Raw genomic sequence first — 27540 nt, 5'->3', positions numbered from 1 at the left:
GCCATGGGGAGAAGGAGGCAGCCACCGCAGGTAAGTGCCTTTTTAAACATTATAGTTACTTTGGGAGGGGGAGGGAGCGGAACTGAGCGAAGTTCCACGGAGTTGTTTTCCAACTCTGTGGAATTCCTCGTAAAGGTACTCTGCCTGCTCCGCCCGGGCTTACTCTAAATCCAGAGCCTTCAAACTTGTGCATGTTGTGTGATATTCTCTCTGTGGGCTCAAAAGCAAGTGCCTGTATATCCACGAATATTGCACCATTATTTTCTGTGGCCTCACAATCCGTGTCCTGTAAAAGAGTGTGTAATTCGTCCTTTCCTCTCTGTGAGGCATAATACATATCCAGTAAAAGTGTGCTGAGGACTCACAAAACACAGCTTGTAAATCTGTGTGTAAATGTTAGTGATGGACGAGCTCCCTGAAGCCTGGCTCTGGCTCATTGATGGGACCGCGAGCCACTAACGAGCCGAACTTTCATATGACTTTAACATGCCACCCTCACTCCACCCTCATGCACAAAAAGGTGAAAGCAACGCATTAACATTTTACTTAAAAAGAATAGACAAATAGATACCCATTTAGTGGCTGGTTTGTACAAAGTGAAGCCAGAAAACCTGGATTAATTGTGGCTTCCCCGCTGAAACATGGGGCATATTATCACGGACGGCGTTACAATTATCGCTGCTTTAGCGGCTAAAAGCGGCGATAATGGGCTTGATAATATGCGGCAGAGAATTCCAATAGAAGCCCAAGTTCTGGTGTGAACGTGGACTTCTATTGGAATTCTCTGCGGCACATTATCAAGCCCATTATCGCCGCTTTTAGCCGCTAAAGCGACGATAGTTGTAACGCCGTCCTTGATAATGTGCCCCCATATTGTTTGATTTTAGGCAAATATTTTATTTTACTTTTCTTCCATTTTCTTCAATATAGCATGTGAAAGCACCTTCAAATACGTTAGTTTGGAATACCAGCTGCACAAAAGCCTGTTGTGATGGATTTACTAAACTATAATGTTCCTCTGTCTATAATAACCTGGGCCACATACAGGGGTCACATGACAAGTGTCTTGCTTCTTAATTCACTAATGGCACTGTCGCCAGGGTAGGGGCAGTGGCAGGAATGATTCTAGGTTCATGTTTAAAAACGTCACTTTTAATAAGTACTTTTCGGTGCAGTGCTATAGTGTGACGTATTAAAGTAAAAGTTTACGTTAAAGGAATGCACTTTTTTGTTTTTGAAGAGACTATCATATTTCACGTGATGTATATTGTATGATTTACATGGCAAACATGTTCAGTGCTCTGGCTCGGCTTTGGTTCGGCTTGCCCTGTTAACTCGTTGGCTCGCCCATCTCTAGTAAATGTGCACGCGTTGTGGGCTCATCTTCCGCACCCTGTAAAGGTGCGAATAAAGTGCGCTTTCCTGTCTGAGATTCCGAATCTGAAGCCTGTAAATCCGCATGATCTCTCTGATTCTGGGCCTGGTAAAGTGAAGTGAACTAATGTGGCGGGGGGGGGGGGGGGGAGGTACTGGTGTTACCCTTAACTTTGGCAAATGGCATCTTTCCACTAATGACCAGGCAACTTGTAATGTGGGTACTGATTGGTCAGAGGCCGCCATTTTGGGCCCAGTTGCTTGAAGGTCATATTTAGAGCAGGAGATACCACAGCTGAAGATAAGAATCCTGGTGGCATGTCTCCCACGTGACTTGGCATCACATGGCACAGAGCAATGAATCTGGCATATGATGTGGAACTCAGAAATACTGGGTCCAATTTTGCGAGGGGTACCCCACCATGGAGCTGTTTCCCGGTAAGTTTCCTTTTGCATTGATGAGGAGAATGAACTCGGAACCACATTTGTTACTACTAAATGCAGTCCAGCACCTGTAAAACCTATAGGACAGTGGGACGGTAGTATCCCCAAAACCAGGGGCACTGCTCCTGCTGCTCTGGATTTGGCACTTCACAGCAAAGTCTTCCTTTTTTTGCACTGTCATATAGAGCGTACTTGGCCTAGAGTATTGGAACACTTAACATGAGGTCCAGATTGCACTACTCCGCATAATTTGCATTTTTGTGACGCATAAATTTATTCAACCCTGCCACATAATTTGTCCCGCCCCTAGTTCCGCATAATTCCAGTGGCCCTGAATATAGGTTGCCTCCTCTAGTGGTGATGCAACATATTTTATTTTAGTGAAATATAGCTCACATTTGCCATGCAGTTAGTATTTTTATCATGTCTGCCATCGCACACGCAGCAAGCAGTGCAGAGCCTACCTTTCCGTGCACGCGCCCTGCGCTGCCAGCCTTCCTTGCTTGGCACAGCGGGCCGCGGCTCCTTCGTGGCACTGATGGATGCCGCCGCTCACACATCCTTCCAGAGACCATTATCCTAATCAGGAAACCTCATTAATTCGAGCTCCGAGGCCCAGCCGGACAAGGGTATTAGAGGATGTTATCCAGGCCAATGGCGAGGCCTTCACTTCAGGTCATTTCTATCACTTTAAGCTACTTACAGGCCCATTTTCCTTCCCATAATATTTGCCTAATTCGATTACCCGCCGAGGTTCAGTGTGGAGCGGCGGCGAAGCGGCGCGAGAGCGGGAGCCCGCTGGAGCCGGCTGTGGCTCCGAGTTCTTGGGAGAAGGCCCAGTGAATCTGGAGCCGGCCCCAACCCTCACTAGGAGAGTCGTGGGGAGTCTCTACATGGCTTGCCTCTGTAAGGATTTTTTAGATTAATGTTCCTCATTTCTCTCCTCTCCCTTCAAAACATATTGCACCCAATGCATTCCCTCAGAGAATCAGATCTCACAGAGCCTGGCCAGAATGTGATACTTCTGCATTTTTCAACAGGGCCGGATTGGTCATTTACCCTATAGGGCATTTTCCCTGCAGGGCTCGAGCCATTGAAGGCTGGTTGTAAGGCTGATGGCTACTACAGCCTTCGCCAGCTCCCCTGGGGTTAATGGCAGGTGGCACTGAGGGGGCAAGGAAGGCGAGGAGAGAGAAAGACTAAGAGAAAAAACAAAACAAAAGTGGGGACAGTTTGAACGTTTTTGCCAGGGTAGCATTTGGTTCCCAGCAGGCCCCTTTTTTGGTCAGTCTGGCACTGCCAGATGTGCCAACTTGAAATCCAGGTGTGGGCTGTGTTTTTTGGTCCATCACAGCCCACAAAAAACGCCCACACACTGACCCTTTCAAACTTGTCTGAAATGCTACTCCCTCAGCTGCTGCCGCCCAGCACCACACACCACGGAAGCAGGGCCGGTCTGGGAACCGATACTCGCCCTGGCAAACTGCTAGGTCGGCCCCTGGGAGGAGGGGACGGGGTGTAGCCGAGCGGTTTGTTAGGGCCGGTTTGGGCCGATCTTGTTACAGGAGGCAGAAATTGCCGGCCCCTGGTAACAAATTTGGCCCCACAGGGACCCAAACACGGCCCACACCCTTGCAGCCCACTGGGGAAAGGCCCATGCCCACTACGGCCAGTCCGGCCTTCAATGGAAGGAGCCTTCACCTGCATTGACTGCAAATTCACCTGCAGCAACCTATCTACACAATCCATGCAAGCACCAACCACACCAACAAACCCCCACACAAAACCACACACTTAAGCCAACCCACACCCCAACATTCACTTACATGCATGCTACTCAACACAAGACCTCTCAGCAAACAGGCAATCGAAATCTGAGACCTGTTGAGCAGCGATGAACCGGACCTCCTATTCCTCACAGAAACCTGGCTCAACCCCACGTCGGCACCTGATACCGCCATAGCAATCCCAGCAGGCTACACGATCGCACGACTGAACAGCCTTCATAAGCCAGAAGGAGGACTCATAGTCATCTACAAAGACTCTATGAAGTCCTTAACATTCACGGAAAGCACCAACCCATTTATGGAACACCTGCACTTCAAGCTGCAAATCTCAGAAACCTTCACCCTAAATGGAACCCTTGACTACCGACCACCCGGACCTCAAACTACCTTCACCAACCTCACCATCAACTTCATCACCCCCTCACTATCAACTTCATAGCCTTCATACTCCTCTGTGACCTCACTTCCACCTAGAAGACATAAGTGAGCCCTGATCTACAGCACTCCTGTCAAGCCTCAAGAAGATTGGACTGAACCAGCCCGTCACTAACCAACACATATTACAGGGCACATACTGGACCCCATTTTTACCACCAATGTACCATCAAGTACAATCTACGACACCGCTCACATGTACTAACCACTCCATCATCCACTTCCAAATCAACAGCCTGCAAGTCAGCATGACCACCAACACCAGCGCACCTAACCACAGCTGGGGCAACATCTCAGAAGCAGACTGGCTCAACATCCTCAGCACAGATCAACAAAACCCCGCAGACAACTGCAACAAAGACATCACCAACTTCAACACCTGGATCACAAATTGTGCAGACTCTCTCACATCCATCCAACACAACAAGCAAAGAAGAACCAACTTGCAAGCCAACTGGCACACAGAGAAATTTCAAGACTCCATATGGCAATACAAACAGCTAGAAAAAAATGAAGAGCCAGGCACAAAACTCCGACAGAACCACCTACAAGGCTGCACACAGACATTACCACCAGCAACTGAGATACATCAAAAAAATTGCACTATCTGAATGTATCGAAGGGAGCATCAACAGCTTCAAGGAAACCTTCTCGATCATCAAGGACTTCATCACAAACGACCTCCATCAACAGCATCTCCCCCCTCCAAAGAACCCTGCGAAAACCTATGAAGCTTCTTCCACTACAAAATTGCAAGCATCTACAGCAACTTTGCACACCGAAGAAGCCTTTAACACTCTCATCTCCATCCTGCCCATCACCAACCTAGACAATCACATAACCAAATGGTAAACTCTCACTGGAGAGGATACAGCAATGATCATGAAGTCCATTCATGCTGGGGCCTCTACAGATCCTTGCCTCCACCACATCTACAACCTGGGAGTAGCACTAATCAGCACCACCCTCACCCACATCATCAACATCTTCATCACATCTGCCATATTTCCTGAAGACTCGAAGCATGCATCGGTCAATGCCCACTTCAAGAAACCGATCCAAACCACCTGAGTAACTTCCATCCGATCCTCCTGCTCTCCTACCCAGCCAAAGTGATAGAAAAGGTCATCAACAAGCAACTCACATTTCACCTCGAGCTACACCACCTGCTGGAAAACACTCAAGCAGGATTTAGAAAAAAACATAACACCGAAACAGCCCTCATCACAGCCACAGACGACAATTGGACTATCCTGGACCAAGGAGCGACAGCAGCCCTCATCTTGCTTGATCTCTCTACAGCATTCGATACAGTCTCCCACAACATACTCCTCAGAAGACTCCAAGAGACAACTAGCTCATCCTCTCCCAGATGTACAACACTAACACCACCAGAACCAACTTCGTCAACTGCATGACCATGGTAGCAGAACGTATGAGAACCAACTGCCGGAAACTTAACTTTGACAAGAGGGAAGTACTAGTCTTCAGAAACAAGACCTCCCCATGGGACGCACCTGGTTGCAGACTGAGCTAGGACCAACAGCTATACCCACTGACCAAACCAGAAACCTGGGGATCACCCTGGATGACAAGCTTAATATTATGGAACCAATCAATGCAGTGAGTACTGCCTGCTTCCACATCCTACACATGCTCCAAAAGATCTTCAAATGGCTACCACAGAGGTGAACCTTCACGCAGGCATTCATCACAACAGCGTGACTCGACTACGGCAGTGCACTCTACCAGAATCTCTAAGCAACTCACACACAGACTCCATACAATCCAGAACACAGCTACAAGACTCATCCTCAACCTCCTACGCTGCACCCATATCTCACCTTACCTCAGAGAGCTCCACTGGCTCCCCATTCACAAATGCAGCCAAGTCAAACTCTTTATACACACATACAGGGCCATGCATAACACTAAACCAGCATACTTTAACAGCAGAATACGCTTCAACCAAACAGCCTTACACCTACGCTCAGCCTCACTCTCACATGGACACACTCCCCACATTCACAAAAGCAGAGCAGGAGGGTGCTTGTTCTCCTGCATTGCATGAAAACCTCAAACAAACTGTCACAGCTCATCAGAGCTTCCTTCTCACTTCTTGAGTTCCGCAAGAAGTTGAAGACCTGGCATAACCATGCGGGGACTAAATGCCTACATGCCTGCCCAAGTGCCTGGATGCGCTCACAGGTGGTTAGCGCACTCTACAATCAACATATAATAAAGCACCATAAAATAGTGATTCTCAAAGTACGTCCCAGGAGCGGCATGCAGCCCCCTGGACAACAGCAACACAGCACTAACATTAGAAAGATGTTAAATAAACAGGCAAACATTTATTTAAAGGTTAAATTAAGCTTAACTTTAGGAACACCTTAACTTTTAAAGACATTTTGCAACAAAAGTATGAAAATATGATAAAATCTCTTCAAAATAAAAAAAGTGTGTTTCATTAACATGCAGACGCGTTTCACCATAGTACATCAGATTGTATCAGTGAAGTATTTTTGTAAAAGTGATAGTTTTCAAACAGGAATTTAGAAACATTCATTCCCCTCACCCCTCATCCTGACAACAATGCCAATGGTGAACTAAGAGGCAAGTCAATTGTTATGTGCACCATGTAGGTGGTCTGTGTTTTTTTGAAACATAAACTGCAGTTTATTAAAACCAACACAGGAGAAGGTTTTGTAAACTACACATCATGAAGTCTTGTATTTTGAGGTCCTCTTATATGTGAAAATGAAGAAAAAGGAGGCACAGTGGAATACAACATTTGCCTAATATCACACAATTTGATTAATCGGGGAAGTGGGAATTAATCCCAGGTTTTCTGGTTTCATTTCGTGAAAATCAGCCACTAGATGTATATGCTTTGTTTCCCCGACACCCAGCTTACAGCCAATGCCTCCTGTGACCGCCACCCTGCTGGCATCAATGTCGTCTTCGGTCACATCACAGACCAAACCTTTTGGCCTCTGGAAAAATGTTTGTGAGTACCTATGACATAACATAACATAACACAAGAGGAAACATGCAGGAATCAAAGTGGACAGACTTCTAGGTTTTTTTCCCCATTTCACACAATAAAACTTAGAATGGTGCAGTAATACCTAACTGTGAAATGGCTGTACAAGGTTTCTTGGGAAAAGCATTTTTTCTGTTATTCTTGTATTAAGGGTCTAAGTGTCTGGTCATCATCCTTCACCATTATTGCAGCACTTCAATGCAATCACACCCCTGCTGCATCAGCATGCCACACTTAAGGCAAAATTCTCCCGTCGTTAATAGACTCTCGGTTTGGAAATGCACTATCCTCACATTGACTACTACCAGCGCTTAGCCTCTCCTGCTCCTACTTTCTTATGCAGACTACCAGATGCCTAAGGATGACTACACATTATGCACTACTGCTCTGGAGGTCAGTGTGGTATATTTATTTTGGTGACACTATTCATAAGGCTCCTCGTTTATTCTATTTTACCATAGCGCATTGAGTTGATCTCTGTACTACAGTAAGAACGATATAATAGCGCAACCATTCAATTTTGATATATAGTCTGCATAGATTTTTACCACTGCACCCTCTACAGGGTGCATTGGCCGACAGACACCACCTACTTGGAGCATTTTGTATTTTGTTGGCAGGTCTGTACTGGTATGCATGGAAAAATGGAACAGGGCCACATACAACGGTGCAATGATGTTGAACCAAACATTATTGAGGCAGACCTACCCTTACTCCTTGATACTTAGGGCCAGATGTACGACCGCTTTTTACGGTCGCAAAGGGGTTTTAGGCCTGTTTGCAACCGCAAAAAACGTATGGCCCATGTACCAACCCTATTTTGCAAGTCGCAAATGATTTACGACTCGCAAAATGGGGTTAGCAACTCGCTATTAGGAAGGGGCGTTCCAAGGGTGCCCCTTGCTAATAGCGACTCCAAAAGCTATGTTTGAGTGTTTTGCGACCGCACTTGCAGCCGCATAACACTCGCAGTTTACCACCCCTCTCAGACAGGTGGTAAAGCACTTGCAAACGGGAATGGGTCCCTAGGGGACCCCTTCCACTTTGGGAATGCATGCGCAATTTTTTTTTAAGGGCAGGCAGTGATCGCAATTTGTTTGCAGTTAGCGAGTCGCAAAATGCTATGGTCGTACATCTGGCCCTTAATGTGTAACTCACCAATGATAATTTACGTACTTTTAAAATAAAGAAAACACTTGTCCAGTCTCCTAAGCGGTACCTGGAGCGTATTAGCAGTTTTAGATCTTTTAAATCAATGACCCCGGTGGCCCTAGGAGTTTTTCTTGAGGCACACCTGCTTTGCCTTAAGGATAGCCTTATGCATGATGCTCTCACCTTAGAGAGCTGGCTGAAATCCTGCGTAAATGAACTTGCCCCCCTTAAGCTCCGGGTGGCAAATGGAGGCAGAGCATCTGCTCCCTGGTTTACTGAAGATCTCAGGAAGAGCAAGAGCCTTTGCAAACGCCTAGAGAGAATCTGGAGGAAGGATTTTAACCCTATGGCTAAACAAACGTATAAGGCAACACTAAAAGCATATTACACTAAAGTTCGCCAAAAAAAAAATAACTTTCTCAACAGAAAAGTTGATAAGGCAGGCAACAAAAGTAAAGAACTTTTAAAAATTGTGAAAGATTTTACGTCCCCCTGCGCAATAAAGAATCCTTTTACTCCTACAGAAGAATGGACAGTGAGTATAGCGCAATACTTCTTTACAAAAATTTCTTCTATACAAGCCTCTTTTGGAGCGGTATTTTCTAATTCTCAGGTCAACTCAGAGAGGTCTCTCTCTCAGCTACCTAAGGCAGAGAAATGTCTGCTGCATTTCCCAACGATCGCTCTAGATCAATCTTTAATAACACTTCGCTCTCTTAAATCAGGTTCTCCTGTGGACCCTTGCCCGGCGAAGATTCTTGCATCTATCGCTGAGGTGATTAACCCGGCGGTAAATAAGGTGCTGAACCTTTCACTAACCGAAGGGATGGTACCGGATAGATGGAAACATGGGAAAATTCTCCCACTTTTGAAGAAACCATCCGCTGACCCTTTAACAGCAAGTAACTACAGACCCATTTCACTGCTCCCGGCTCTCTCAAAGTCTTTGGAGAAATATGTGAATCAGGTTGTGGGGGAGTTTGTTGAATCCAGTGTTATTTTACATCCTAGCCAATCAGGGTTCCGTGCTAATTATAGCACTGAAACAGCTCTCCTTGAGATATCTGAATCAATTAAATCTACTTTGGACAAAGGTGGGAAGGCAGTTTTGATACTGCTCGACCTATCTGCAGCCTTCGATACCGTACCACATGACCTTCTTCTTGATCGCCTGTGGGGATACGGTATTGGTGGTACTGTCCTGCAGTGGTTCTGGTCTTACTTAACAAACCGCCAGTAAACAGTTTGGTCCCCCCCTTTTGCGGCACCCATTCAATCTATGAATGTGGGTGTCCCTCAGGGATCTATTTTGAGCCTGACCTTGTTTAATGTGTTTATGGCCCCCTTGGCATTGCTGATTGAACCTTTCGGCGCTAGGATCATTTCCTACGCCGATGACACGCAACTATTGTTTACATGCGGTAAGGGCGAAGTCCTTGATGGGAAGAGGCTTAGCCTTTGCCTTTCCGCAGTATTTGGATGGTTTAATCAGAACCAACTATGTTGTAACTCTGAAAAATCGGAAATGATCTTCTTCGGTTGTAATCCGGGGGACGAATGGCGAGAATGGTGGCCATCCAACATGTCTCCCCCTCCCACCTTGGCTACCACGGTCAAGAATCTTGGGGTCAAACTGGAAAATGATATGTCCATGAAATCCCAGGTTCAATCGGTGGTGGGCACTTGCTTTGGCCTCCTGAGGATGATGTGCAACTTTCTTCCTTTACTCTCAGTGTCTCATAGGAAGATAGTTGTGCAAGCTCTAATATTTTCACGTCTTGACTATGTGAACGTCCTATATCTAGGCCTACCTGACTATCTGACTAACCGTCTTCAGGTGACTCAGAACGCTGCAGCTCGAGCTATATTTATGGTCGACCGTAGGACTCACATGACCCCACACCTTAGAGCTTTACATTGGCTCCCAGTACGCAAGAGGGTGTTTTTTAAGGCACTAGTATTGGCCTTTAAGGCATTTCATAATATCGGGGCTCTGTATCTGAGAAACAGATGTCAGCTGTATGTTCCTTCTCGTAATCTTTGGTCCTCAACTTCTTGTTTGTCACAGACCCCAAGGTTCTTACGCTCCCGTTTTGGAGGTCGTTCCTTCCAGGTAGTTGCCTCTGGGCTGTGGAATAACTTACCCCTTGAGCTGCGTCGTGAAGAGGATCTTCAGTGCTTCCGCCATAAGCAAAAAACACAGCTGTTTGCATGATCGGTGGCTCAGAGAGGCTACAAATGTGTTTTAGTCACTGGTCCCCCCTGTTAGCGCCGGGACACTCCTGGGAGTAGCCGTGCGCTCTACAAATACCCAGTAACATTAACATTAACATAAGTTATTGTTGGGCCTCCCTTTCTTCCTTATCACTGCAATTGCCCTGGCATCCCAACCTACAACAACAAAAGAGTGAACAGGGTAAGGAGCAAACTAGGAGTAACAGCGTGAGCAAAAAACCCAAATAGTGTTTAAAAGAACCCTCACTCACCAACCTAGTTGGTGACATGCTTCATCATCGGGTTCCACCAGAGAGGCCGAATGCCTCTCTGGTGTGCTGCAACGCCTGAACTACAGCGGAGCTGGTTTTAATAGAAAGGGAAGTGAAAATTTAAAAGGTGAATGGTTTTAACCAATAACCAATTTAATCCTGGCAAACCAAAAACCGAATAAAAACAAGTGAGTTGGACAGGAGCCAGCCAGTTAGGTGGGACAAGGCTCATCCAAATAGGGGAAGGTCAACATGTTTCAGCTTAATAAGCCCAGTCGGCTAAGCATTCGTCAGGACCATGGGGAACACCACGGCGGTATGCACACGCTAAGGTGCACCCTAACCAGTGGCGTATTTGAACGGTAAGACTCACTGTTTTACCGCAAAAGCCATCCTGTAATTCAGGGGCTAGTAACGCCTGTAAGGGAAAAAAACAGACATAACACACATAAAGACATATACAGACAGACACATTGTGTCACTTGAATTGCTTATACTTTACGTGATTCAGGTGAACACAAATGGTAGGCCCATGCTGTGAAGCGGGAGTGGGTATCAAATAACGTTATGTGGTTATCAAGACTCCCACAATAGAGTGTGGTGCTCTGTGAGAGCTGGAGGACCTGTACTTATATCATTGTGTTTCGTTGTGGTCCTACGCACTACTTGTGCCTGTGAAGAAGATCAATAAAACAATGTATTAACTGGCCGTCCAGCGATGTGCTGTCGACGTAGGCTGTATTAGCCGTTGTGTATGCCTAAAAAATAGCAGACTCGTGCAAGTGAAGTACATGCTGAAACGAGCACACGTAGTGTTTGCCAGGCGCCGTTGCTCCAGTGCATGACTATCAATTGGGTATGTTAAAAACAACAACAACATGGAAAAAAGGGGCTGAACTCTTACTCAGTAAATCGGTATTTTTTGCGTCATGGGTCCGACAGGGGGGTAGTGAGCTATAGTATCTGTGGGGGTAGATAAACAGGAGAACCTTGTTTGTCTAGGTACTCATAAGTGAACCTCACTGGGACCAGAGGGACGCGGTGGTGAAAATCTACTTACTTCCATGCTCGCACACTCCCGTAAGACACCTGGATCAGTCCTGCTCGGCCCGGATCTTGGTGAGTGTGAAGCGAAAGCCGGAAGAAATACGAATGCAAACCCATCACGTGATGCCAAAAACGCGTGTCACGTGATCGCAACAGCGTCCGTCAACGTGTGACGTCATCAGCAGGGGCGTGTATTATCGGACGTGCTCCCAGATCTAAACCCATCGGGATTGGTCATTTGATGGAAGAATGGGAGGGGGGACATGCCGGTTTATTATTGGAAAAGGGGGCACTCTCACTGCGAAACCCTTGTCCCGGTTATTTATGTTTTGAAATGACCGGTAACTATTGACTGTTTGCAAATGACACGTAGTTCAGGCATTGCAGCACACCAGAGAGGCATTCGGCCTCTCTGGTGGAACCCGATGATGAAGCATGTCACCAACTAGGTTGGTGAGTGAGGGTTCTTTTAAACACTATTTGGGTTTTTTGTCCACGCTGTTACTCCTAGTTTGCTCCTTACCCTGTTCACTCTTTTGTTGTTGATGTATCATTAACCAGGGGGATCAAGAGTGATTTTCCCTCACCCTCTTGTTGTTATTGTGATCCCAACCTACAATACAATACAATGAATGTCTGCACTTACGAGGTTATGCACTTCTACGCTTCATTAACTGATACATGGAAATTAGCATGAAATCCCACAGTTTTTACATAGCGCTTTATATGAATGCCTTTTGTCACCACAATGGCACTTTCAATGCATTGTATTTATGCATTATATGACACCGAGCTTGCTGGGTGTGTGAGGGCTCTAGTTCCAAAGAGGGGTCTCCCCCTCTCACCTTGAACCATAGGACTCATTTGGTGATCCTACATATTGAACCTAGTACACCTCTGTCCTTTTATGTCTTCTTACCCTTAGGATCTGCATACCCTTCCTTAAATACATTGTCCTGGGCACGTATGCTGGACCTAGAGGGAAAAAAAAGCCCAATTGTCCCTCCTCTTGTTCTTCATGCTTTCAATGCATTCCCTTGATAAATGCATGTTACCTATTGGCACTCAACATGGACTCTTTTGTCATCACATGGGGCTTGCCAAGGAATCAACAGCAACTGTGTACCACTTACAATAGGATCCCTAATTAGTGTGTGACACCATAGAATTCTCTCTTGAAAGAAATTGGGTTGTTGGTTGACTGACGTGTGAACACTGATCAGGCAGCAACTACAGTCATTGTCAGGGTGGGGCACAAGCCAACCCTAAGTTGACCTGTGCTCAACCCTCTGGTAGCTTGGCACAGAGCAGTCAGGCTTAACTTAGAGGCAATCAGTAAAGTATTTGTACAACATTTCATATAGTAATAAAGTGGAAACATCACACAAAAATGGATACCACACCACATTAGAAAAATAGACAAAAATCCAATCAGTAGAAATGGTGACATGCAATTTTAAAGGTTGTGGTGAAAATAGCACCAAAAAGCCCAAAGTGCCACAGTGGATATCTGGTTGCGCTGGACCGGGACAAAGTCACAATTTCAGTCTGCCTCGATGAAGCAAGGGCCAGCTACATGGACCCACAGTTAGGCCCACAGAACAAAGTACCTTCAATCCTGGTTTGTGGGGTGTTGTGAAGATTTGTGCCAAACATGTGTTGCGCAGCAAAAGCGATGCATCGATTTCAATATGTGGCAAGGCTGCAGTGCGTGGTCCGGGGTCGTTGTCAAGGATCCTGTCTATGAGGGCATGCAATGCCAAGTCCAGCGTCAAGGATGCATGACACAGTCGAGGCAATGCATCCATTTCAAAGCGCTCTGAGGCTGTGATGCGGAATCTATAGTTGTCGTCAAGGCTGTCGATGAGGGATGTGAGGGCCTGCACGAAGCATCATGCAGCGGCAGTTCTGAAGAGGCTACGGAGGTGTTGCTGGGATCTGCAATGGTTCTAATCCACTCAGCAGTGGTGATGTGTCGATTCTGCTCGGGGTTGCACCACGCAACAGAGCAGATGTGTCAGTTCGACTGGATCCACAGAGGCTGGCAGAGCCCCTTAGGCCCACTTCCAAGGATCAGGGACTGGGGTGGCACCACTTGGTAGAGTAGACTCACAGATGGCAGAGGCCAGGTGCAAGGTTGTTGGAAGTCTATTGTGTCCCCGAGACTTCAGATTAGGAGGCTGGCCAACTACCCCTTGGAGTCACTCCAAGGTTCTGAATTCAAGAGATGCAGGTCCAGCTCTTTCTAACCCAGGCAAGAGGACAGAAGACAGCAGATCAGAAGAGAAGGGCAGTAGTCCTTCAGGGCAGCAGTCCAGCAGAGTGGCATTCATTTCAGCAGCAAAGCATTCCTTCTTCCTGGCAGAGTATTAATAGGTCCAAAAGTGTACTGAAGAGATGGTGTCTGAGGTCCAGTATTTATACCCTTTAAAGTGGGGAGAAGCTTCTAGAGGAAGGCCTTTAAAGTCCACAGGTGACCTGCCATCCTTCCCCTGGCTCGACCAGCCATCCTTCCCCTGGCTCCAGACTAACTACAGGTGGTAAACAGCCATTTGTGTGGAGGCAGGACGCAGCCTATTCAAGTGTAAGTGGTTCTGTGCCCAGCTCCTCCCTTCCATGCTACCAGTAATGGCCCATCCAGGCACACCTAAGATCCCTATTGCGTGTGACTGTTTAGGAGGAATACACAAACCCCAACTGTCAACTACACCGAGTCATGTGACCCAGAGAAAGGCTGCAGGCACCATCAGCTAGACTTACAAAGCATTTTTCTAGTTGCAAATGGCCTGATTCACATATTTTAGTGTCCCATTTTGTTAAGTAGTCGGTATTTAGGATCCGTACCATAAAAAGGTACCAGGTTCATCATAGCATCTTTAAACAGATGCAGATGCACACACCTGGTCTGTGAATTGCACCTTGACAAACCTGCCTTGCTGTTTGGATTGCCCGTGGATTCCTTGCATCTGCACCAACGCCTCGCGGAACCCGCTGCGCGGGTCCCGCTTCGCAGAGGGGCGCTCTCCTTCGTGGGCTGTTAGCTGCTGCTGGGGTAAGACAGGGGCTGAGGGCTGCGAGCAAGAGGGCTGGGACTACATTTCCCAGGAGTCCCAGTAACCCCGCCCGTTCCACCTGGGCTGCTCTCCCTCCCCGCCCCGCCCCCAACGACCGGGTGATCAAATACCGGCTTGCCCTGCACTTCGTGGGACACCTTGACAAACCTGCCTTGCTGTTTGGATTGCCCGTGGATTCCTTGCATCTGCACCAACGCCTCGCGGAACCCGCTGCGCGGGTCCCGCTTTGCAGAGGGGCGCTCTCCTTCGTGGGCTGTTAGCTGCTGCTGGGGTAAGACAGGGGCTGAGGGCTGCGAGCAAGAGGGCTGGGACTACATTTCCCAGGAGTCCCAGTAACCCCGCCCGTTCCACCTGGGCTGCTCTCCCTCCCCGCCCCCAACGACCGGGTGATCACCGTAAGAGCCATATATTAACGTGTGAATACCGCTGCGCGGGAGCTCGCCGGGAGAAGGCCGGGACAAGGGCGGGACCGTCTGTGGCCGTCAGAGGCCGTGTGAGGCCGGGCCACCTTCCTAACATTTACCACTCAATATTTATAACATCTCATGGTATCACCTAACAGACGTTTTAAATGTTTATTTTGTAAACATTGCATCTGACCATAACCAGGCTTGTGTCCTCATTGTTAGTATAACCGCTTTGACCTAACTTTGCCCATTATTGTACATAATTTGAGGTCTGAGGTTGGTGTTAATTTGGTTATTTGTATATCTAAAGATGACCCTAAGATCTGGCAAAGAGAGGCAAGTCCAGGTCTCCACCTCTAATGGCACTTTTACGGGTACAATTGACCAGTTTTTTAAACGCTCTACTGCCATACTGGAGAAAGAAATCGCTCTAGTTGAAAAACGTCTTTCACTAGATATAATTGCAGGCAAGCGATCCTCTCTTGGGAAAATTAATGAGGCAGTCTCCCCCATTCCGCTTTCCCTTTTAGACACTGATAGCAATGATGTTAATACAGATTTAGTGCTTGTAACTGTTCCTGAGACCCAAACTGTGGAGTTAGCGGGGATGGGTCAAGATAGCTCATATACCACTGCACATGATAATATGCTAAATGGAGGGACTACTATCTTTTTAGACCAGCTTGGAGAGAAATCAGGTCTCTCGGACTCACCTAATCTTAATATCAGTAAGGAGCAAGTGACTTCCCCTCCCCTTTCACAACTTCTACCCTCACAGAACCCTGGGAAACGTAAAAGGTTAGACTCTCCCGACTTAGTTGAACATATTGAGGGGGCGGGAAGTACTATTGATTCACCTATACAGTTGCCTAATACTAATGTGGTGGTTCAACTTGAAGACCATATTACCACAGTTAGTATTGCAGAAGGCATACTTCTGGCTAAGATAGAGTTACTAATGAAATCCCTGCTCTTACCACTATTCGAAAGGACAAGACTATTGAATACAAAAATGGATTCCTTGGATAGGTTGGTTAAAGATAATATAGCATCTACAAACAGAACTCTTGCCAGTTTAGCCCCCAAAGGCTTGCCCCCCACTGCCCTGTCATCATCGAAGTCTACTCTGGTGAATAACAAAGCAGGGGCCTCAAGTTCAAAAGTGGGACCCACTCCGTTAAAAGTCCCGCAGCCAACAACTGTATCGGCCCCCAAGAAAACAGTTAGCTCTGAGGGCGCACCTAGACAGAAGGCCGCAAAGCAACCCCAGGCCAAGAAAACTCTTAGCAGTCACGACCAAAACATCCGGCCCTATATCAAACCTATCCCGAGGAAACAATGTGTTAATCTCCCCCCAGAGTCACAGCCTTACACCATCATCTTAACTGGCGTGGCTCCTTTAGTAGATGGTAAAAGAGAAACACACAAGGACCTCTACAATAAAGTAACATTCTGGCTTAATAAAAATCGCCCGCTCCCACCCAACATGAATCCTGAAATTCTTAATGTAAGAAGGGTAGATTGGATAGGTTATGGTAAGAAAGATCTTGAGGGGGACTGTGTGGTGATAAGTTTCAGAGAGCCATGGGTGGCTGAATTTATCAGCAGGGAACCTAGATTCGGAAGAGTTGGGGATGTGCAAACATTATTGTTGAATTATTTCTATCCTGCTTTATATACAAGTAGACCCCAAACCCCATTTCAACATTCTAGAAGAGACAGGCCAAGAGGGAGATTTCACTTTGATACCCCAGTCTACCCTTTGTTTCACCCGCACCTCACAAACCGGTTCGCTCCGCTATCCGGCTTGGAAGGTGTGGATTGACTTGACAATCTACTACCGATTCCCGGGCCGAGTGAAGTTGTACTGAGTTCCCCTAACCCTACTCCATCTCCCAGGGCTGAGATTGTAACAGGGCTGAGTGGTAATTCCCAAGGGGAGGTAGAAAGGGTAAAACTTCCAAATCCCACATATAGACCCCTGGTCCCTGAGGAGACTGTGAATTCATTTAACAACTTGCCGAAAGAAACAAGTAATACCCTCACAGTTTTGTCTTGGAATATAGCGGGATTAAAAGGGAAAATGTCTGAGGATGACTGGGGCTCTTATGTGGACTCTTTTGATGTTATCATTTTACAGGAAAGCTGGTCAACTGATGCTATCTTTCGGGTTGGCTATCTTAACTACTATAAACCAGCCTGTAAAGGACCTAAAGGTCGTCCTTCAGGTGGTCTGGTTATTTGGATCAGACAATCCCTAGCCTTTAAAATTATAGACATTCCTACCTTAAGTAGTGATATTCTTGCCTTGAAATTGTCTGGTAAGAATAACGAGGACTTTTTTCTGATTAACATATATGCAAGAGGGCAACCTGGTGGGAAGCCTGCGAGAGCAGCTAGCGATTTAGATTCCCTATTAAACAATATTACTAGCGACAAATGTATAATGGTGGCAGGTGATTTTAATTGTTCTTTTGAACCTTTTCCTAGTCTTGACAAAGAAGGATATGGGGAAATCGATCAAATTTGGAATATTCCACCATTATCCATCCCTCCAATTAAAAAAGTTACCGAGGCCGCAATGCAGTGGTTAGGCCTCTGCCTTGAATGGGATCTGCGCGCAGCTAACGGTAGAACTAAATCAGATTCGATGGGAAAGGTCACTTTTGACAATTCCCAGCATTCGAGCCGTATTGACTACTTCTTAATAAAGATAGAGTTTTGGAAAATCCTAGAGGATATGGAAGTAGTCCAAAGACCTGAAAGTGACCATAATCCCCTGGCAATTAAATTACTACTGAATGAGGGTCTCAGATTGGATTCTGCATCCACTACCGTTACAGCCGAGGCTGTTCTCACGAATGACTGTAGAAGGGTACGCTGGACTAGGCTTATAGACAACCCTACCGTATTAGAAAGGGTTGCGGTGGAGGTCTCAGCAGCCACCAATTCGATGGTACCCATAGTTAATGAAGGCACTTCCCTGGAAGAAATAGGGTCGATCCATGAGTCTCTGTTTAATAAGATTAAAACTTTTTTTAATGAACCCACAAAAGGAAGGAATAATGGTCCAGTACCAACTAGGACCAAATGGTATGATAAATCTTGTCGTCTTGCCCATAGCACCCTAATAGCTGCTATTAAATCCAAGTCAGCCAATGATATTAGGCTAGCTAGGGTTAATTACAAGAAAGTACTTAAAGAGGCAAAAACCAACTGGGACGAACAGCGCTGGTTAGATTTATACCAAGCAAGCACCTCATCTAACCAACAAAAATTCTGGGAGGTTGTGAGGTGGGGTGGGACTGGGGACTCGAAAGTCCCTGTTAACCATGTGCCTGCAGAACAATGGGTCAAGCACTACGCGACGCAGTTTTGTAACACGGTACGGATCTCCCACACTTGGGAAGATGCCAGTGTACAGACTGCGGTGCCCATACTTGACCACATTGTCTTCACAGAAACAGAAACTGTAGTTGCTCTTAAACGAGTCCAGAACGGTAAGGCCCCCGGTATGGACTGTGTCCCAGCGGACCTTTTTAAGTATGACCAGGTGCATTGGGTTCCGTACATAACTACCCTAGCAAATGCGATAGCTAGAGGGACCAGGATCCCAAATTCATGGAAAGGGGCAGAGATCCTGCCCGTGTATAAAAAAGGGGACAAAACTGATGCTGGAAACTACCGACCCATCAGTCTTATTGATGCCCTACAAAAGGTAGTGGCTAGAATGCTTTTAGGAAAAATCGACACCTGGATGACCGAAGCTGACATTCTCTCTCCATTACAAGCTGGCTTTAGGGCTCACATTAGTACTGTAGATCAGATCTTAAGATTTGTTATGATCTACTGGAAAACTGTGTTTTTGAGAGGTGGCACGATATACGCTGCATTTGTGGACCTCAAATCAGCGTTTGATTTGGTCCCCAGAGGAAAGATGTGGGCTGCATTAAGAAAGATGGGAGTTCCTTCTGCGCTCCTAGAATTTACCATCAGGATGCACGAGGGAAATTTTGCTAGAGTTAGGTGGGGTCGCCAGGGCCAGGTCACAGAACCCTTCCCTGTGACTCGTGGAGTGAGACAGGGCTGCGTCCTGGCCCCTACCCTTTTCATACTTTTTATTAATCAAGTGGTTAAGTTTCTCTCAGAAACCCCTACCGATGCCCCATCACTGGGTGGGACTAAATTCCCCCTTTTAATTTTTGCTGATGACACGCTCATATTGGCTAAAACACAGAAGGGTCTGCAGGTAGCTATAGACAAATTTGTGGATTTCTGCAATGAGAACGATTTAGAAATTAACATCAACAAAACCAAATTTATGGTCTTCACAAAGAAAAAACCACAGAGGGGCAATGTTACGATGAACGGGTCTAGTCTGGAACAGGTTGAAGTTATGACCTATCTTGGTGTGACAATGGACTATAGATTACGCTGGAAAGAGCAAATAGCGGCGCTTAGCTTGAAATTTACGCGTCTGTCCGGTTGTCTGGTGAAGGAGCAGCGGAGTTCTCTGACCAAAAGGGTATTGCCCGCTCTTAAAATATATAGTGCAAAAATCAGCTCTGCCATATTATACGGGGCTGATATATGGGGTTGTGTGGACCTGGCTGTCCTTGATAGGATACAGAACAAATTTTTCCGAAACCTAGTCAGTCTTCCTCCATCAACACCCGCTCTACCACTATTGATGGATATGGGGTTCCATTCAATTAAACATCAAGCCCAGTACAGGATGGTGGCGTTATGGAGACGAATATGGTCCACACCGGAACTTGCCATGTTTGCCCAAGAGCTTCAGGATGTTAGATCACAACAGGGGGCAGGTGAAATTCCATGGTTTAAGTCAATTAGAAACACTCTTATCGGAATGGGCCTCCCCCAGTTGTGGTTTGAGCCGGGCTCTCACATCTTTCCCTCTAAGAAAGATTTTAAATCTCTCTTCTGGTCTATGGTTAAAGATGAACACGTTGCTCTTTCAGAGAAACCGAACCTGACCGGTCTGTTCCTGCTACATAAAATAGTCCCTCATACCGAGTGCTTTTGGGATGTAATTGTCAAAACCTTAGATAGGAAACTTTACTTTCAGTTCCGTCTAGGTACATTGCCATTACGGGCCTTCACCAGTGGTTGGCAGAAGCCGGCGACTTCACTTTGTCCATGTTGTACTGACCATAAAGAAACAATAGGTCATTTCTTGTTTGTTTGTAATGCTTACCGTGAACCACGCCACAAGTGGCTAAAGCCTATATGCTATAGATTAAAGACCCGGTCGAGCAGTGAAGCCTTGCTCATTCTAAGAACTAACACCTCTGAATGTCTTTCCATTGGATTGGCCAAATTCCTTGGATGGGCTTGGTTATTAAGGTCTAAGACAGTTTGTAACATACCGTCATGAAAAACCCATATAGTACGTTACTTTACTAGATTGTGTCTCCGACCAGTATTGATGTTGTGTCTTTTTATATGCATTTGTTCAATAATAATCTTCTCTTGTCGTCTTTATGCACATATTTAATTTAATTGAGGTTTTAATCAATTCTTAATTCTTTTTGTTTTATTGTTCTTTACGCTTAATTTTCATATAATATCATTGATTATGTAATATTGTTATTATTTATATGTATGTAAATATTTTGTCTTTTATGAAGAATATTCGAAATAAAGACGTTAAAAACTGAAACTGCAAAGCGTTTCCGCTAGGCTAGGTAAAAGACAAAATTGCTGACTGACGATGAGTCAGTAATGCTAAAATAAAACTCAAGTGTCCACCAGTGGGCCTTATTTTCCTCTCTCACATGCAGAAAATATCCTAATTGTGGATGCATTACTGAAACGATTAAAGGTATGAAACCTCTCTCCTATTGTAATTAGGTATTCAAATTATCCTTTTGATTATGCACTGAAACTAACCTTGCAAAATGCAAAATTGAACAACTGGAGGAGGTAATGCTTTCATTTGTTATTCCTTGCTCTGTAGCCGAAATAACAGAGATATGTTCCTGTTCACACAAACCAATCCTATGCTCTAAGATCTGTACTGATACCTCATTATGTTCAGTGTCTCTATCATCAAGCAGAAGTTCATCAAAGATCTGCAGATGGTGTTCAATCCAAAAATCCAGAAAATTAATGGCAATATAAAATATCCCAATGACAGGTCCACTGGGACCTGCTTTGTCCCCTCCTAAAAAACCAGCCTAATTTATATTGATGAACTCAACTCCAAAAAGATCCACTAAAATGCCATGGGACACCCACACTGACCCTGCCACAGGAACCAAGGGAGAAATCTACATTCAAGGATGGGTATTCTATTGTTGTGTAAACTTAGTCTTTGGCTCAGCTCTACAAGGTTTGTTTTCACATCCACTTAGTTCAATGTGAAAGACAGGTTGTTGTAGCCCTGCAGAACCCCACCCAGTAAATACTTGAGGTGGTGTCAATGCTTTTGAGTTACTAATAGGGAGCAGTGGTGATCCAAACAATTGTTTATTTATGATTTTCATGATCACTAGAAACGGAATATGTATTTCAACATATTTATTTTTAAATAGTTATTTTAAAATGCCGGCATCTAGTGCACATAATATTGACAACACCACAAAAGATTAAACGCTGCTAAGCTTTTCAATAACAGGGAAAAAAGTGTAACATTACAATTTATAGCCTTTCACCCCCTCACTGTGCTATCTCTAAGCGCTATGCTAGTTCTAGGAGATGAGTAAATAGAAGCCTAAGTTTTAGAGGTGGTGTGCATACCAGGACAGCAGGGTTTGTTGTCTGTTTGGAATCTATTTCAAGCACATAGACCAAGAGCTGGAAGATTGCGTCTGTTCGAGAATGCAATCCTAGCACCAGTTTGTGAAGGTAGAATGGAATGCTTCAGAGAACCTTGGAAAGTCTTGTGGGAGGTTTCTTCAGTCGAGATGAAGTCTGCTGCTGTGCTCATCTGGATCTGTCTGTGACCTGGGTAAAGTTTCTTTCCAGACAATTTGTCAAATGGCAACCCTTTAATACTGTTTCTCATCTAAGATGATGGATTGTATTTGAGAACCCTCTCATTCTGACATCTGGGTTATAAAAAGTTTGATGCGCAATCGTGAAAGCTTTAAATATGACTTTCCTACGGATCGGCAAACAGTGTAGTTGCTCCCAAATTTGGGACACCGAAGAGTGTTTGGACATCTTATACAGAAGGCAGATAGCCGTGTTCTGTATCACCTGGAGAGTCTGTAATATATAGTCCTGAATTCCGAGGTACAGTACATTAACATAATCCAGCCCAGAAAGGATCAATGCCCTCACCACTGTTATCAATACGTTGCATGGGCGGAAGTCTAGAAATTTCTAAAGCATTTTTAAAATCCAGAAGCAGGATTTGACCACTGCTGCTATCTGGCCTTTGAAGGACAGCTGAGTATCAAACAGCACTCCCAAAATGCCTGTGAGCATCAGTTTTTTGTGGTCAAACACCAATGAAATAGGTGCACACTTCTAAAGCAAAATCAGATTTTTTTCTTAAGTACTGCTTTAAAAGATATTGATGATTACATTTGTTCCTGCAGTTCTTGCCTAGGGGAAGCAGCTGTTAGTTTTGAAGGTCTAAGAGTGAATGTCTGAAGTTGTTTCATACAGTTTTTCCTTCATACCATTTTTAGATGCTGTCCTGAACTTCCTCTCCTTTTTGTTTTCTAGCTGTTATCAAGAATGTATCCTCCTTTGTCTTCTGTTTATCAGTCTTTACTTGGGATGGCAGTCTGTTGTACCTTAGGGACAATCATTATAATGTAGCTCACGGGCGAGGTCCACAGACTCCTTAGATAAAATCCATATGTCCCAAATATTTAGACCTTCCTCAGCTCCGCAAATGGGTGATACCATTATCTAAATATATTAATGAAATCTCTCATTGAGATATTCATACTGCTGGTACTGTGGGTGTCCAGTCTTCGGACATAACTCTTTCCAACTAGACTAGTGCCTCATGCAGCATCCTGTGTATCCATATAAGGAGATATTAATAAACCAGTTGACCCTAGTTTTGCTGTGAAAGAATTAAGCAAACCGTTCCTGAATTCCTGCCTGCCTAAAATCTCCAACACAACTTGTAAGTGGTTCAGACATAACTGGAACCCTGTTCACCTTGCTTGAACTGAATATGTATGAGACATCTGCAGTTGGGACCCTGAACAGCTAGACACCAAAGACCTTTTGTTTCCCACAGAGGAGGGTTTGTTTAGATTAAACTGATAGGGTAGATGTTCTGCCTGGTAGGGAGTTAGCTCTGGTGAGCCTACATGCCTGCAAGAAGATCTTTCCTGTGAACCAGATATATGTCCTAAGACATCAACATCAACCAGCATCACACGGCCATCCACGTGAGACATCTCAGCTGTTTAAATCACAAGGGCCACACCAGGCCACAGTGAAGACTTGACCATATGCTGGCAACAAGTGCAAGCACACAGCTTGGAACAGTGACCCTGCCTGCTGGGTGTATTCAGCATGTACTAAAAATGATTGTGCTACCATGACCGTCTGCCTTGCAGCACACTCCTTCATCCTACCATTGAATGAAGCCAGTGCCTCTGGACACTACTCACAGCAATAGGAGTCTTGAAAGACATTGGAAGATTCCTTCTCACATTTACATACTGTGGCTTTAAAGTTCAGCAACCAAGTGACACATTCAGTAACTGAAGTCATGGACTGGCCTTCATTAGCAGCTAGTGTGCACAGCCTCTGAAGCCCCCTGTCTGAAGAACAGGCCTCAAGATAGTAGAGACTCTTGTGCAACAGAAAAACCTTACTGAGATCTGCCCATTTTGGAATGTCTAACTGTATGGTGGTAGGGATCCCTGGGATCCCTGGGCCACCGTGAAATGCCAATCACATGTGAATTTCTAGATTCTAACTTGTTAACCATATTGGTGCACCCTAGCCCTAATCATTGGCTTCCCAGATCTCAAGGCACTTCAGACTCCACTTTGTCTAGTGGTTGTGGAGACACCGACTGGTATTGCCATTCTGTAGGTCCCAATAAACAAATGCAAGTCAGGAGAGGGTATCTGGTACAGGTAGACTCAACACCAAGGACCCAACCCAAAGGAATACCAAGAAAACTCTCTCCCAGTAGGGGACAGTAGCATTGGTTGATACAGAGGGCTGAGGACTGTGGTTTCCCACAGTGGTGTAACAAAACTTGAGGCCCCCGCTGCAAAGTGCATGGAGGGGCTCTCAGGCAGGCCATGGTACTCTGCTGAGGGGGCCCCCAGGAGATCGGCCCCCCTGCACTGCAGGGGCTGCGGGGACCTTTGTTACCCCCCTGGTTTCCCAGACAGCACCAAAGATTTGTAAAGCCTGACTCATAAGTTATCGTAGTTCAATTTACTGAATAATAAGTAGCTGCTATTTTCGTTTTATATGATTCCCGCTCTGGAACCATAAGGTCAAGAGCCATCTATTTATTTACCACTGTTCACCATTTCAACTGCACTATTACCCTAACTGTAAATGAAAGACGTATTAGCTTAATGCTGATATGTATCTATCTGGACTTACATACCATGACTAGCAACAAAGGCAAAGAGAACAGCATAATAATTGTAGGCACCATGCATCAAAGAGGGAGAATGATTATTTTTTTCACTGAGAGAAGGAATTGTATTTTTACATCTAGGAAGGTGGGCATGAATTGAGAGGTTGAGGAGTGAGCAGATGGGAGGTTAAATCTTGTTCCTTGGTTGGCGTCAGAGATACAAAAAAAGAGGGATCTTCCAGGTAGCAATTGGCATAGTTGTCCATTTATTGTTTTTTGCACTGTTATGAGAAGTTGATTTAAAAGCAGAATAAGGAACCCTTTTCTTATAGCGTGCTTTAAAGACCCGGTGCTCGGTGTTATTCTTTTTCTTCCTGCAGTTTCTGGATTCCAGTTCTGAGATGAATGGTCGTGCTATTTTTCTGCGAAGCCCTCTGCACATTTTAATCTTGGTTGTCAGGTTTTCTGGGAGGCTCTTGTTAACTGCTTTGTAAATGATGTAGCAAGTCTTGAAGATGATGTAGGAGGGGTGAGGAAGCCAGTTGTGTTTTCTGAGTGCTGGAGTTATCCTGTCAAATTTCTGAAGTGCTTTAATGATAGGGACTGCTGCATGGAGAATGCTCTTTAGAATGACAAATATGTCTCATAGATGCCAGCCAGAAGACCATGGTCACCATTGTGATAAGGTAGGACAAGCAATTGGGTGTCTGTTCTGAAGTAATCTTCAGGTAGAAATGTGTTTGCTTTGGGGCTCTGTGGAGCTAGAACAATTGGTTCCAGGAGGCCTTGGTCTTGCACTCAACAAGCATCCTTAAGCTGAGGTGGTATAAATGTAAAAGCTCAGGCTTTGTCTGTTGTTTACTAGATTAATAATCATCACATCAAGATATCAATAGACCTGAAGCTGCTTGCAAAGGTTAACAATGAGAGCACATTTTGTCTATGGATATCATTGCTTGAATGGTTTCAATGATTACATTTTGTGCTGAAACCACCCCTCTTCCAGAAGAAGAAAGCATACAACAGAGCTTTCTCAGGGGCTTCACCTAGAATCTGGAACTCGCTGCTGCCCAACATCAGAAGAATACCAGCTCTGTGAAGATTCAAAAAGGATGTGAAGAGTTTCCTATTGGGCAAATTCCTACCTTAAACTCTCTCAATGCATCTACAGTTTCAGCAGCCCAGCGATTTGCTATTGTTCTGTACTTGAACTCTACCAGGGTTAGCCAATCTTGTTTTCATATATGTAACCCACGTGATTCTTATTTCATTGTCGTTGCTTGCCACTCTGAATCATTTCTGCCTCACTGTCATTTTAAGAGGCAAAGGCTGGTGTTGTGCAGTCTTCTGCTGCTCGTGCCAACGTCTTGTTCTATCTCCCCTAACTGTACTCTTGATTGCCACACCTACTCCTTGTAATTTAGCCTGTTATCTCTGCACTGTTTTCTCATGATCGCCTGCTCCAATCTTGTATTTAGCTTGTTATTGTTAAATCTTGTAAATAATTTGCTATCGTTGTAAAGCGCTCTGATACCCTAACGGGTCATGTTCACGCTATACAAAACACTAAATAAATATATAAGCAAATAAACATATGACAGGTCTTCAAGCGGATGATGTTAAGGCCAGGCGACACCCAAGACACGGAAGAGACATGTTGATGATAATAGCAATGTAAGTGCTTCTCTGGATACTTTCTTTAGGAATTATGAGGAAATTAAGTGGTCTTTATAAGATGTCATATTTACAGAGATTGTATGATCTTCTATGAATATGGTTTTGAAAGTTGATCCTTTGCGGGTACTGTGTGGGGAATCATCGTAAGGATACCAAGAAGGGAAGGGTTTTCCTCATGTTGCTAGACCTTATCAATCATCGCCTTGAAGAAATAGCTAATACTTTAGTATTTATCCTGGAATAGGTAATGTGGGATTCCATTGTGGAGATTGCACAGTAATTTAAATCTTAGACGAGAGCTGTATGTCTCTTGGAGTCCCTCTCATGACATTCTTGTAGAAGACCACCTTAGCATCTATAATGGGTTTATTTTGGTTTGTGTGAAATTAGTTCATGGCCATCAAGTCTTTAAGTAACAATTTGCAATTCCACACCTTCTCTTGACAACCAGTAGCACAAATGATGTAAAGGAACTTATGATTGGCTCCTGACTGTACGACCTTGTGGAAGGTTTGTCCTTCACAGATGAGGCTTTGCTCAAGGGATGGGCACCCAAGTGCTGGTCCTGCTTTCTAGCATCTGTAGCTAACTGGATGAGGAACAGCTGTCTAAAGATAAACAGGAACAAAACCAACTTCATGCTAGTGGGAAACAATCCTATATGCTTGACATCTAACTGCTGGCCGAACAACCTTGAACCACTGCCACAGCCGAAATTGCTAAGCAAAAACCAAGACATCTCGTTTGACGAGAAGCTTTCATTTGAAATATACACACAGATACTTGCTGCTTTGGTCTGCTTAGCACTTTAAGAAAGAGCCCATGGACCCTTTCTAACTCCACATAGAAACTGTAGTGCAGGCCATGATCATATCCCTACTGGACTATGGGAGCATTCAGTACTTGGGAGCTTCTCCATCTCTATTGAAAAGACTGCGGAACATACAATATGTGACGGCCTGACTTCTTCTCTGTATTCCCAAACTTCCGTCAGTCTACATCTCTCTTGTGGATCTCTACTGGCTTCCCATTTCAGAAGTGAAACCTTTCAAGGCACTTTATTTTGCCTT

Source organism: Triturus cristatus, chromosome 11 (assembly GCF_964204655.1).
Source record: "Triturus cristatus chromosome 11, aTriCri1.1, whole genome shotgun sequence".
NCBI classification, from domain to species: Eukaryota; Metazoa; Chordata; class Amphibia; order Caudata; family Salamandridae; genus Triturus; species Triturus cristatus.
The sequence above is the reverse complement of the archived record's forward strand: the minus strand, read 5'-3'. Positions refer to the sequence as shown.